This window comes from Oncorhynchus gorbuscha, linkage group LG01 (genome assembly GCF_021184085.1).
Source record: "Oncorhynchus gorbuscha isolate QuinsamMale2020 ecotype Even-year linkage group LG01, OgorEven_v1.0, whole genome shotgun sequence".
NCBI classification, from domain to species: Eukaryota; Metazoa; Chordata; class Actinopteri; order Salmoniformes; family Salmonidae; genus Oncorhynchus; species Oncorhynchus gorbuscha.
This window is the reverse complement of record NC_060173.1, coordinates 44,762,281-44,773,726: the sequence shown is the minus strand read 5'-3', so window position 1 is coordinate 44,773,726 and position 11,446 is coordinate 44,762,281.

Sequence of the window (11,446 nt, the reverse complement as noted above, 5' to 3'; positions counted from 1 at the left end):
GAAAGAGGATAAATCAGCCTGGGATACAAACATTGATACACCTACCTGTTCTCTACCTGTCTAGGATGGCTGGGTTGAATGGAAACGTGGGATGCCCCAGACAGAAGCCACGCTGACTGCCTACCACAGAGCAGAGTAGAGAGGAGGCTCCAAATAAACATCCTAGTGACATGCCGCAACACAGTGGCTGGCTGGCTGGCCCGCTGTTCTTTGTTGATTCATTGCAGTAAAAAGTGTGTGTGTGTGTGTGTGTGTGTGTGTGTGTGTGTGTGTGTGTGTGTGCGTGCGTGCGTGCGTGCGTGCGTGCGTGCGTGCGTGTGTGTGTGTGTGTGTGTGTGTGTGTGTGTAGAGGTTGGGGGGTGTTGGAAGGGTTGTGTACATTTCAGATGAAAGCCCTGCTGTGTTTTGACTTGTTTCCAGATGCTGTGGGATTGGTCCTATTTGTTATAGTAGATGGGGGTGGGCCCTGCCACTTTCACCAACCCAAACCCTGCACTAACCCAAAACCTATTTGAAATGTACTGTTAACATTTAACCATATTAAGAAGTTTGCTGAGTATCATAGGGTTCCTGTTACGAAAGTAGAAACCGGTATTTGTTGCCCTGGTTACGGCTTGTTTTCCATCACAACAGCTTACATGTAGACTTACTTATTGTGTGTGTAAAGAGCCGTGACACTGTGATGTCACCACATCTCGGTAAATTACAAGTCGTTACAACCATAAACTAAACAGTCATACAGCCTGTCCTTCAAAATGCAATATCCACCGGCCATAACTCTCATTTCTAAGCATTACAATGTAATAACATTTGAAAACTGATCTCCACATGAAACGTTTTACCTTTCATGTCCAACGCAAAATGTTCAACTTGGATGGTTAAAAGTAAACCAAGGTAAAAATAGTACATGGTAAAGATAACACATTCCAATGGCATGATATTGTGACGGATTGACATTTACCCATTTAGTCCAAATGTTGCTGTACTCCCTGGGCTGTTTGGAGTAGAAATATGTGTGTGTGTGTATGGGGGAGGGGGGGATAAAGCCTTTCTGTGTGTTGAAAAGGATAATTGCTCATCTAAACTCACCCAAGATGACTTATTCTCTCTCTCCTTTTCCAATGGCAATATAAACTTCCGTTGCATTCTTGGGGGAAAGAGTTATGTTGACCTCTCTCTCCTTCACAGTGATAGGAGAGATGTGGGGGGAGGGGGGTCTGGACTGAGAGACTGAGGGCTTAGCTGGTGTGGGTGGATTGCGTGGATGGGGGTCAGGCGATGGGGGGGGGGTTAGTTCTCTGGCTCTCTGGTTGTTTGAACGTTGTGAGTGAGGGCTCAGAAATGACGGAGTAGGCATGAATGGTCCTGGCTGTTTATCATGTGGGTCAGTGGGCTCCACTTTAACCTTTCAGCTTCACCTCTTTCTCTTTCCTACAGGAAGTGACCAATAGACCCGATCCGTGCGTCTGGCCGTGCCCGAATGAAAGACAAGTCATGTGTGCAGCAGGGCCCCGGAAAAGAATTCAAACACAGTTACAGTGCGAGATAAATCCTTTTGTAGTGTGTCAATGCAGGGGGGTGGGGGGTTTATGTAAAGAGCACCAATCATTGTGCTGTTTACCCAAGGGAAACAAGGCAAGTGTTTGGTTGGATGGGTGGACGTGCTGCACCAGGGTTTAATCAGTAGGACCTCAAGGCAGATGTTAATGTGAGGTTATCTGCTTTCCTTCGCTCCTCGCCGTCTCTCTATCAGTGGAGGTTTCTCAGAGGAGGAAGGGGAGGACCATCCTACTCAGTGTATTTCAGAACTTTTTTAATAGTGGAACAGTCAAAAATGTATCATTTTTAGATAAAACTATACTAAATATATTCACGTCACCAGATTAAAACACACTGTTTTACAATGGTTTACAGTGGCCTCAACAGCACCCTCTAGGGGAGCACCATGGTGTAGCCAGAGGACAGATATTTTTCGGCATCTTCTGGGTATGTTGACTTCAATACAAAACCTAGGAGGCTCATGGTTCTCACCTCCTTTCATAGACCTACACAGTAATTATGATGACTTCAGGAAGGCGTCCTCCAACCTATCAGAGCTGCTAAACTGCTTGCTGTACATTGTACTGCCTGATTGTACACATGGATTGGATTGTGGGTTTACTAACCTTTCAGTTCTAATTCTTTGACTATAATGGATAACATTTTGACAATGATGTCTGCTGTGTAGCGGTTAGGGCTTATAGTGTGAAGGTTTTGCTCGAGGAGGTTATTGCGACTGGTCATAGACATCTGTTGTGTTGTGCACTGAAGTCCACAAGTGAAGGGAAAAGATGAGAGGAGGAGAGCCCGTAGATCCGAGAAGGAATTATACAACAAGTGATGATCCTGTATGTGGCTCCTATGAAAGTGAACTGTGTGTGCGGGTGATCAGGGGTGTCGTCATTCCGCCAATTCTGTTGCAAAACGTTTCTTAAACAGAATCAAATAAAACGGGGTGGGACTTACCTGAGTTTGTCCAATAGAAACGCTTGCTTTGACTAATGATTACACCTCGGATCAGCTAGATATAGGCAAGAATGTGCAAGGCGGTATGGAATGTGTCAGTCTGTCACCTTAATTACTCCAATTTGTCTCTCAACCTGTTAAGTTGTAGCAACGTCATGATGGGTATAGGGCAAATTCAAGTATAATGCCTTAACCTATCAATGTTACATTGAGCTGGGTGAATGGAAACTGAAAGACAGTCATCCAATATCGAGTACAGAAATAAGGCCATCGTAAACGTCACCGACCGCCACTGCTCTCTCTCCCTCTGTCCTGCTCTCTATCCCTCTGTCCTGCTCACTCTCCCTCTCTCCTGCTCTCTCTACCTCAGCTGCTCTCCCTCTCTCTCTCCTGCTCTCTGTCCCTCTCCTGCTCTCTCTCTCTCTCTCTCCTGCTCTCTCTCTCCTGCTCTTTCTCCTGCTCTCTCTCCCTCTCTCCTGCTCCCTCTCTCTCCTGCTCTCTCTCTCTTGCTCTCTCTCTTGCTCTCTCTCTCTTTCCCTCTCTCCTGCTCTCTCTCCCTCTCTCTTGCTCTTTCTCTCCTGCTCTCCCTCTCTCCTGCTCTCTCTCCTGCTCTCTCTCCTGCTCTCTCTCCTGCTCTCTCTCTCTCTCTCTCTCTCTCTCTCTCTCTCTCTCTCTCTCTCTCTCTCTCTCTCTCTCTCTCTCTCTCTCTCTCTCTCTCTCTCTCAGGGTGTAAGGTGACATCTGTTCACAGCAGGCCTAAGGGACCTCACCTGACTGACTGGGGCCAGAATGTCAGGAATGCGAGTTCAATACTTGGTCAATCGGCCAGAGCTGTCGGCCAGTCTACCAGCCATCCATCTGAGGCATCCCAGGTCAGAAGAACTCACACCCTCAGTTTCTCTCGGCCCAGACTGAGGAATGTTATTGCCCCTTGAGACTTGGGAGAGAGGAGGAGTGAGAGGAGTGAGAGAGAGAGAGAGAGAGAGAGAGAGAGAGAGAGAGAGAGAGAGAGAGAGAGAGAGAGAGAGAGAGAGAGAGAGAGAGAGAGAGAGAGAGAGAGAGAGAGAGAGAGAGAGAGAGAGAGAGAGAGAGATAGGGGACCACCCTGCTCCAACCCAACAGCTCATCTCTCACATTGTACAGAAGGTTATATTTTGGTTTGTAAGGGCATATTGAGCATACACTCCTGATACTGTGTTGACATCAGTTGTTAGGAATGTCTGTCAATGCACTAATCTTTCCCACCCGTCTCAACACATAGTTGAGTGTAGCGTATCACTCTGTTTTGAAATGGGGACATGTGTGGGAGGTGTGTATTACTTCCTTTGATGTTTGTCAGGTCCTGAATACCACTGCAGAAATATGTTAGAGTGGTCAGAAAGAGAAACAAGATATGGCAACTCTTGACTGGCTAATCATACAGTCGTCATGTTGCCAAAGTGATGATGAGGAATTGTAGTTTTAAACACAGTGGTTTGAAGAAAAGCAACACTTCAGCAACTAGGAAATGGGATGGAATCTCTCCTCTGAGAATGTAAACACAGTCTCTCTCTCTCTCTCTCTCTCTCTCTCTCTCTCTCTCTCTCTCTCTCGCTCTCTTTGTTCTCCAGTGTTTACCATTGTCTTCCTCTTCTCACTCTCCTCAAACCACATGGGCGTGCCGTGCACCCCTCTCCTCTGTTGAGCTCTTCCACATCCTCTGACTCTCTACCACCTGAAGCCCCTGGCACTCAAACGGTTTGAGCCCTCTAATATTCTTCAGCTGTCCAGAACAAAGACCCCTTTCCCCAACTCTATCCCGCTCTCTATCCCGCTCTCTATCCCGCTCTCTACCTCTCTCTATCCCTCTCTCTCTACCTCTCTCTATCCCTCTCTCTACCTCTCTCTACCTCTCTCTATCCCTCTCTATCCCTCCATCATATGCCCCCTTTGTTTTCCCTCTGTCCCACATCAATTTACATCCAGTTCAGACTACTCAACTGCATTTCTCCCCCTCCCCTTATGCATCATCCTCTCTCGTGACACCCTTCCATTCACATCTCCTTCCCCCATCCTACCCCAACCAATCCCCAGACCGGTTTGGAGCGTTGCGTGAGACGGGGGAAAGTGTAGTCTTTCGTCAAGCCCGCGCAAGTGAAAAGAGGGGGTCAGAATGGGGGGGAATGGCAGGATCGAGGGAGGGGGCTGCTGGGACAGATCCATTTTCAAAGGGCTGTCTCTTCATTTGTTTTCCTTCAACATTTCACTGCTATTTAAAAGGGGAAGAAAAAAAGTGGAAAAAAACCTCCCAGAAATGGTCCAGATGGCCATCAGTCATAAAAGGAATCTTTCAGGGACGACTCACCCTCTGCATCAGGAGAAGACGTTCCCCATGCTTGTGGCTGCCAGGGAAGGGGCGGATAGAACAGTATCTGTGCCCAAACAGCAAAGCATCTCTCCCTTTCCAGCTGTCACCTTAAGTGAGCGTCAAACGTGACTCACCTGAAGTCGCTGAGTAGTTGCTTGTGTTTGAAACCTGACACCCCCAGAAGAACTCCTCCACCCCGTCTTGGCAGCCATTAGCAGGGCTAGATATCTGTCTGAGAACACTACCTCCTTCAAATGTAACCAGGATGTATGAATAGATCACCTGAGGGCTGCTTTAAGCCACCGTCATTAGTACAACCACAAAGCCACAAATATACCTTCCCACAAGCCTGCTGAGGACAAACGGGACATTTTAATTCATTTATCTGAAGGGATCTTATAACATTTGACATCGACATACGGTCGTGGCTGAGAGCGTTAAGGCATTTGCTCTGAGAGAGAGAGTGAGTGAGAGAGAGCGAGTCAGAGAGTGAGAGGGAGAGAGAGGGAGAGAGGGAGAGTGAGAGTGAGAGAGAGAGAGAGTGAGAGAGAGAAGAAGAGAGAGGGGTGAGTGAGAGAGAGAGAGAGAGAGAGAGAGAGAGAGAGAGAGAGAGAGAGAGAGAGGAGAGAGACACACACAGAGAGAGAAGGGGGACAGAGAGAGGTTGCCTCAGTGGTTAGCACTCCATTACCTTGTGTCTCACATTGTTTTATGTGAACTGCCGTGTCTTTGGTCGGCTGTAACAGGATAGTGGATGTCAGGCCCCACACACTCACTCTTGTTGCTGAGACACTGTAGACCACCCTGATGTCAGGCAACCTGGAGCCGCTAGCTCGGGCGTTTCTGCAAGCCAGCTATCTATTGTCCCCGGTTCAAAGAGGTCAGATTACAGTGTAGGCTAGAAAGTGGTCTCAGTTGCTATTCAGATGATTTGGCCTGAGTGGATTTACAAACCTGCTCATGCTGAAGCTGACAGCCTAAGCCTATCTGTTCACTTACAGACAGGTAAATGAATTTACCAGAAAGTGAAACCAAAGTCAGTGTGTTGCTAATAGTATAGCATCTCCACTGTCCCTGTCCATTACCGGGCTCGAAATCGTGGTCCTCTGATTGAAAACACACCTACTGCCCTCCTTGACAACGTACCAACCAATTGAGCTTCTGAAAAGGATCTAATTTTGATAGCTCCGTGGCAACATTTTCAAGCTGTCTGTGGAGTGAGCTTAGCGGCACATTCTTATCTCCGTTACACAAGCTTAACTGATGCTTTGGAGTAGACAATTGTCTTGGAATGGACGGGTCTGGCTAACATGCTAACATGCTAAACTAAACCTGCATTTCATAGCAGCTAACAAGCAAATCATCTACACTTAGTAGGGCCTTTCCTCTGCCAAAACACTAACCTGTTTGTGTCTGCTGATATTCTCTTTCTCCAAAGCAGGAACCTCCACCTATCTCTGTCTGTCGGTGGGTCATATCAGAGCCCTGGCTGTAACCAGACCCCCCCCCCCCCCCCCCCCGTGTGAATGGCTACTTCTGAAGAACAGAGAGGAAGAGGAAGTGAGACAAGGAGGCCACAGCCCTGGACTGGTCACATCAGTCATAATCATGTCAGTTTGAAGACGTGCAGTCTGTTGCCCTGGGTGATAAGGGCATGTGACAAGAGCCATTGTGTCAGGAACAAGATGGTACAGCGTAAGAAAGAGTGGCAGTGATGGAGGAATGAGGCAATGCAGTACTGTACACCATGACATAGACACTTACATCCTCATCTTAATGGGAATTGTGCTACAGGAAATCTAGGAACTAAAACATGAACAAAGATGCCACTTTTACAGATCGCCACTACTACATAAAGAGCCTATTGCCAATCCGAAGTGTTGCAGGCCTGTCATTTGTTGTTATATTTTCGGCCCATAGTATAGTGAGTTTCCTTCACCAGTTTTGAGACAATTTCAACTTTATATGAAAAATGGTTTAGTCAGAGAGGAAAATGGTAGTGAGCGGAAAGAGAGGGAAAAGAAGAAAAAAATGAAATAAACTTTAATCCCAGAAACACTGACCCAGAAAAAAAGGAGAGGAAGACACAAATGGAAACCAGAGGAATTCGATCCAGCTGGGGGATGCATCCAGCCCGTCCAGCCATCCAGCCCAGTCTGCTGCATTTCTACCTAGACGGGAGGCAGGGGTGAGCTGGAGGATGGTGGTGGGGGGAAGGGAAAGGTCCGGAAACAAAAACCCAATTGAAGGAAGAGCTAAAACCAGCACCACTCAAACCCAGAGTCCCAGAGAGCTGCAGAGCTGCTGGCCACACATCTCTGGGCCCTGGCCAAGACTCCTTTCTCAGCCCTCTAGTCTTCACACCCTGGGGAGAGGAGGGGAGAAGAGGAGAGAGGAGAGGAGAGGCGAGGCGAGGCGAGGAGAGGAGAGGAGAGGAGAGGAGAGGAGAGGAGAGGAGAGGAGAGGAGAGGAGAGGAGAGGAGAGGAGAGGAGAGGAGAGTCGGGAACAGGCAGACAGCAGGGCTGTTTAATTATGTGACTGGCCCAGCAGGATCGGCCACAGCCGCGTCTGTCTGACAGGCTTCCTCCCTCCTGGCCCGGGCCGGTGTCCACGCCCCAGTTGCATACTAAAGCTAACCCACATCCCCTTCTGTACTGAGAGCCAGGCCCACTGATACACACACTGGAGGCTACATGCTACCAGAGCACACTATTCACATTTCATGCTCTCTTACTGTAAGCACACGCTACCTTGACAAGAGGAATATGGATGGATTTGGGAAAAGAAACCCTTCCTCTTTCTCATCAGCTTGCACAGGCCTAGAATGCATTGCCACTGCAATTCAAATCAAATCAAAGCGTTCTCTGCTGCTATGTTATTCCATCGTCAGCTCCAGAAGAAGTGAAAGCTTCAGGTAACCCTTCTTTGCGAGCTTGGCTGTGTGTCACTTCATCATTGTTTTGCCCAAACCACTCTTCCTCGGGGGGGGGGGGGGGGGGATCGCAATTCACTTCTCAAACCGGATGAACCTTTTCAACGCCATTCTAAAGTGCTGGTTCATGTCATTAAATACGCAAGACAAGCATGTAGTATACACCCATTGGCTTTTGATTTGGCCTGAGGGAGAGACTTTCTATCAAAAGGATCTGCTGTTGACACTTAGCCCTTGTGTTCTGTGAGAGCTTGTCAGATGTGCCAATGAAATGTGGAAAAATCTAGAGGGACCGAAACAAATTCTTGCAAAGTCCCCTTCAAACAACTGACATAACTGTCCCCAACAGAAACTGTTTGTTTAATCTGTTAATGCCTTTACGTTCCTTATCCTTGTAGAGCACCATCCTCTATGTTTTACTAGCCTTGTGAAAACGCTTTGGTCCGTTGACGTTGTTGAGTGGCATGCAGTGTGCCTCTCTGCACAGAGAGCAACTCCAGCGGATCTGAGTAATCATGAACAACAGGTGTTCTGGATGCCGTTACTTCCACTGCAAACAATTTGCTTTGAAACCCAAAAAGCCGATCCAAGACAGGGAAAACTTCCCATTAGTGCTGCTTGCTTTCTTTTCATGGACCACACAAGCGTGCGCATGTACGCATATATATACATATACACACGATTGCTCGCACACACGCACGCGCAAACACACACACGCACATGGCACATCCTCTTCGGAAGTCAATCATAATAAACAACATGAAATCATACGAGCATGTGTCTCCTTAAACACACACACACACACATACACACACACACATACATACACACACACACACATACACACACACACATACATACACACACACACACATACACACGCACACACAAACACACACACACACACATACACACACACACATAAACACACACACACACACATACACACGCACACACAAACACACACACACATACATACACACACACACACATACACACGCACACACAAACACACACACACACACACACACACACACACACACACACACACACACACACACACACACACACACACACACACACACACACACACACACACACACACACACACACACACACACACACACACACACACACACACACAAACTGGATCCAGAGACAGAAAAACCGACTCATCTGCACTTTCTCCTTTCCTTTCTTCTGGGTCTGTAGCTCTGCTCTGGTGGAGAGAGAGGGCAGAACAGAACAGAGCTAGGGTCTGTAATCAGAGCCCCGGGTCGTCCGCCGTGCCCTGGGGCCAGACATTCCTGAAGAGATCGCCGCCCAGACATCCAGTAGCAGCCAGTCAGCACCGAATTCCAGAATAGCAGTGCCCCCGCTAAAAATGTTCCTCTAGACAGGAGAGCCAGGGAGCGAGGGGGACAGGACCGGGTGCAGGATGGGGGGACAAAAGAGGAGAGAGGAAAGGAGAGAGAAAGGAGAGGAGATGGAAAGGAGAGGAGATGGAAAGGAGAGAGGAAAGGAGAGGAAAGAGGAAAGGAGAGGAGAGAGGAAAGGGGTGGTTTATTCCATCTCCATTCACCATGTTATCACAGTGGCTCAGAGGGAAAGGAGCACCGGGGAGATCTGAACTTGTGACCGGCGTGTATACAGAGTGGCCTTCACTCACACACAGCCCCTAGCTCCTTTTAAAACAACGTGTCAGCTATCTGAGGAACACACGCTCTCCTGTACTCAGGCCTGCTCTGGGCCCGACCTTGTGTTTATTTTTCCGGCTATGAACGGGCAGCTCGGTTTACAACACCCACCCTAAAACCCTCAATGTGGAATATCCTGACGGCTGCTTGCAGCAGCAGCCAAACGTGCCAAGGCAGCACTGACTAGGCCAGATCTCAACTGCTGTTCTTGCACTATTTGCAGAAATTCTCCTAATTGGCTCTCATTTAAAACCGTTTTTTTCTTCAGCCTAAAGATTAGTCATCTGAACAGAAGTATTATTTGCATTTTATACAGATTCTCTACCCTGTACGCAGCAAACTCCTCTCTGCGGGTTGTCTTTTGTCCATTGCAGCTTAGTTAAATAGAATGGAAAAAGCAGTGGTCCCTTTTGACTAGACGCTCCGAGGCCATGCTGTAATAGGATCCAAACCCTAATGTATATCGACTTCTATGTCTCCCAGGCAGAATCAGGGTCAAAATATAGGACCGGATGGGGGATTTGAGTCTGGGTATTGGGTCTAACCCCCTCCCCTCTCCTTCCCATCCATGGATAAACTCACAGGGTTACCTTCAACAGAAAAGGGGGGCGGGTGAAGGGAGGTAGTTCAGAAGGTCTGGCAGCTGCATTTTATTTGAGGGTCAAAAAGTGAAACGGGTTTTTCCTGAAGAAGCCAGAAGAAAAAAACAATTCTTTGAAACTCAGGTCAAATCAATGTCAGTAGTTATAGTGTGTAGTTCTGATTTGAACATTGCCGACTGTCTGCATTATTTTACCTAGATGATGACAGACATCAGATTTATTACATAATTATTCCTTTGTACCTAGCTACAGTGTTTTGTAACTTCCTATCTCTGTTCTGACCTGCTATTCATTTCGGGAAACTGTTGGCTGAAGACTGATCTGAGTGCAGCACTGAGGTAAACCTGGCTCATAGCCCAGCCTCACTAAAACTACGGATCCTAAAGAGCTGCTCAGTCAAGTTCCTTATTTCATCCTGTTCATTCACCTCTGATATTCTCCCTCCGAGGCTTTTCCAAACACACGTTATGGAAACTCAATGCCAGGAATCTAGTTACAAATTAAAAAGACTGATTCATAGTGGTGTATAATGAATGGTTGAATTTGTTAGTGTTTTCAGGGCCCAACAGTTTATGAAGCACAGCACCTATAACAGTAATGATGTGTGAGACTAAAAACTGCTGGAGGTACATTAGTTGTTCTGTAGATATAAACACGTGACAGATTATACCCTATATCATGTAGATATTGAGTAAGCTAGCATGATATTTGGTGAGAAGTGTCTAGATCACTTTAGATATACCATGTTTGCAGGGGTTCCGCCCCACACATCAGCACCAAAGGCCAAAGACTCCTTAGCTACAGCCAGACCAGCCAGCCAGCCAGACCAGCCAGCCAGACCAGCCAGCCCAGTCCAGCCCAGCCCAGCTTGCCAGCCAGACCAGCCAGGCCAGCCAGATCAGCCAGCCAGCCCAGCCTGCCAGCCAGCCAGACCAGACCAGCCAGCCAGCCAGCCAGCCAGCCCAGCCTGCCAGACCAGCCAGCCAGCCAGACCAGATAGCCAGCCAGACCAGCAAGCCATCCACTCCCTCTTAAAGTGGATCAAATTAACCTCACAGCAGAAATGTTCTCCAATGACAACCAACCAATTCTCTCAGTTCTGCTCTCACTAACAGAAACTATTCTTTCTCCAAGACACACACACTCACTAACTTTCTTGTCTGACCTTGAAGTTTCTCGGAGAGATCCCACTGGGCACAGACGTTAGTTCAACGTCTAGCTTTGATATACATTTGGTTGAGTTGTCAGCTGAAGTGAATTCAATGTGAAATCAACCAAAAATGTCACCCTGTCAGTGGACTTCGGTTCAAAGTTGGGTTCCCTGACGTTGATTACTGTTTTCCACTTTGATTCAACGTCATC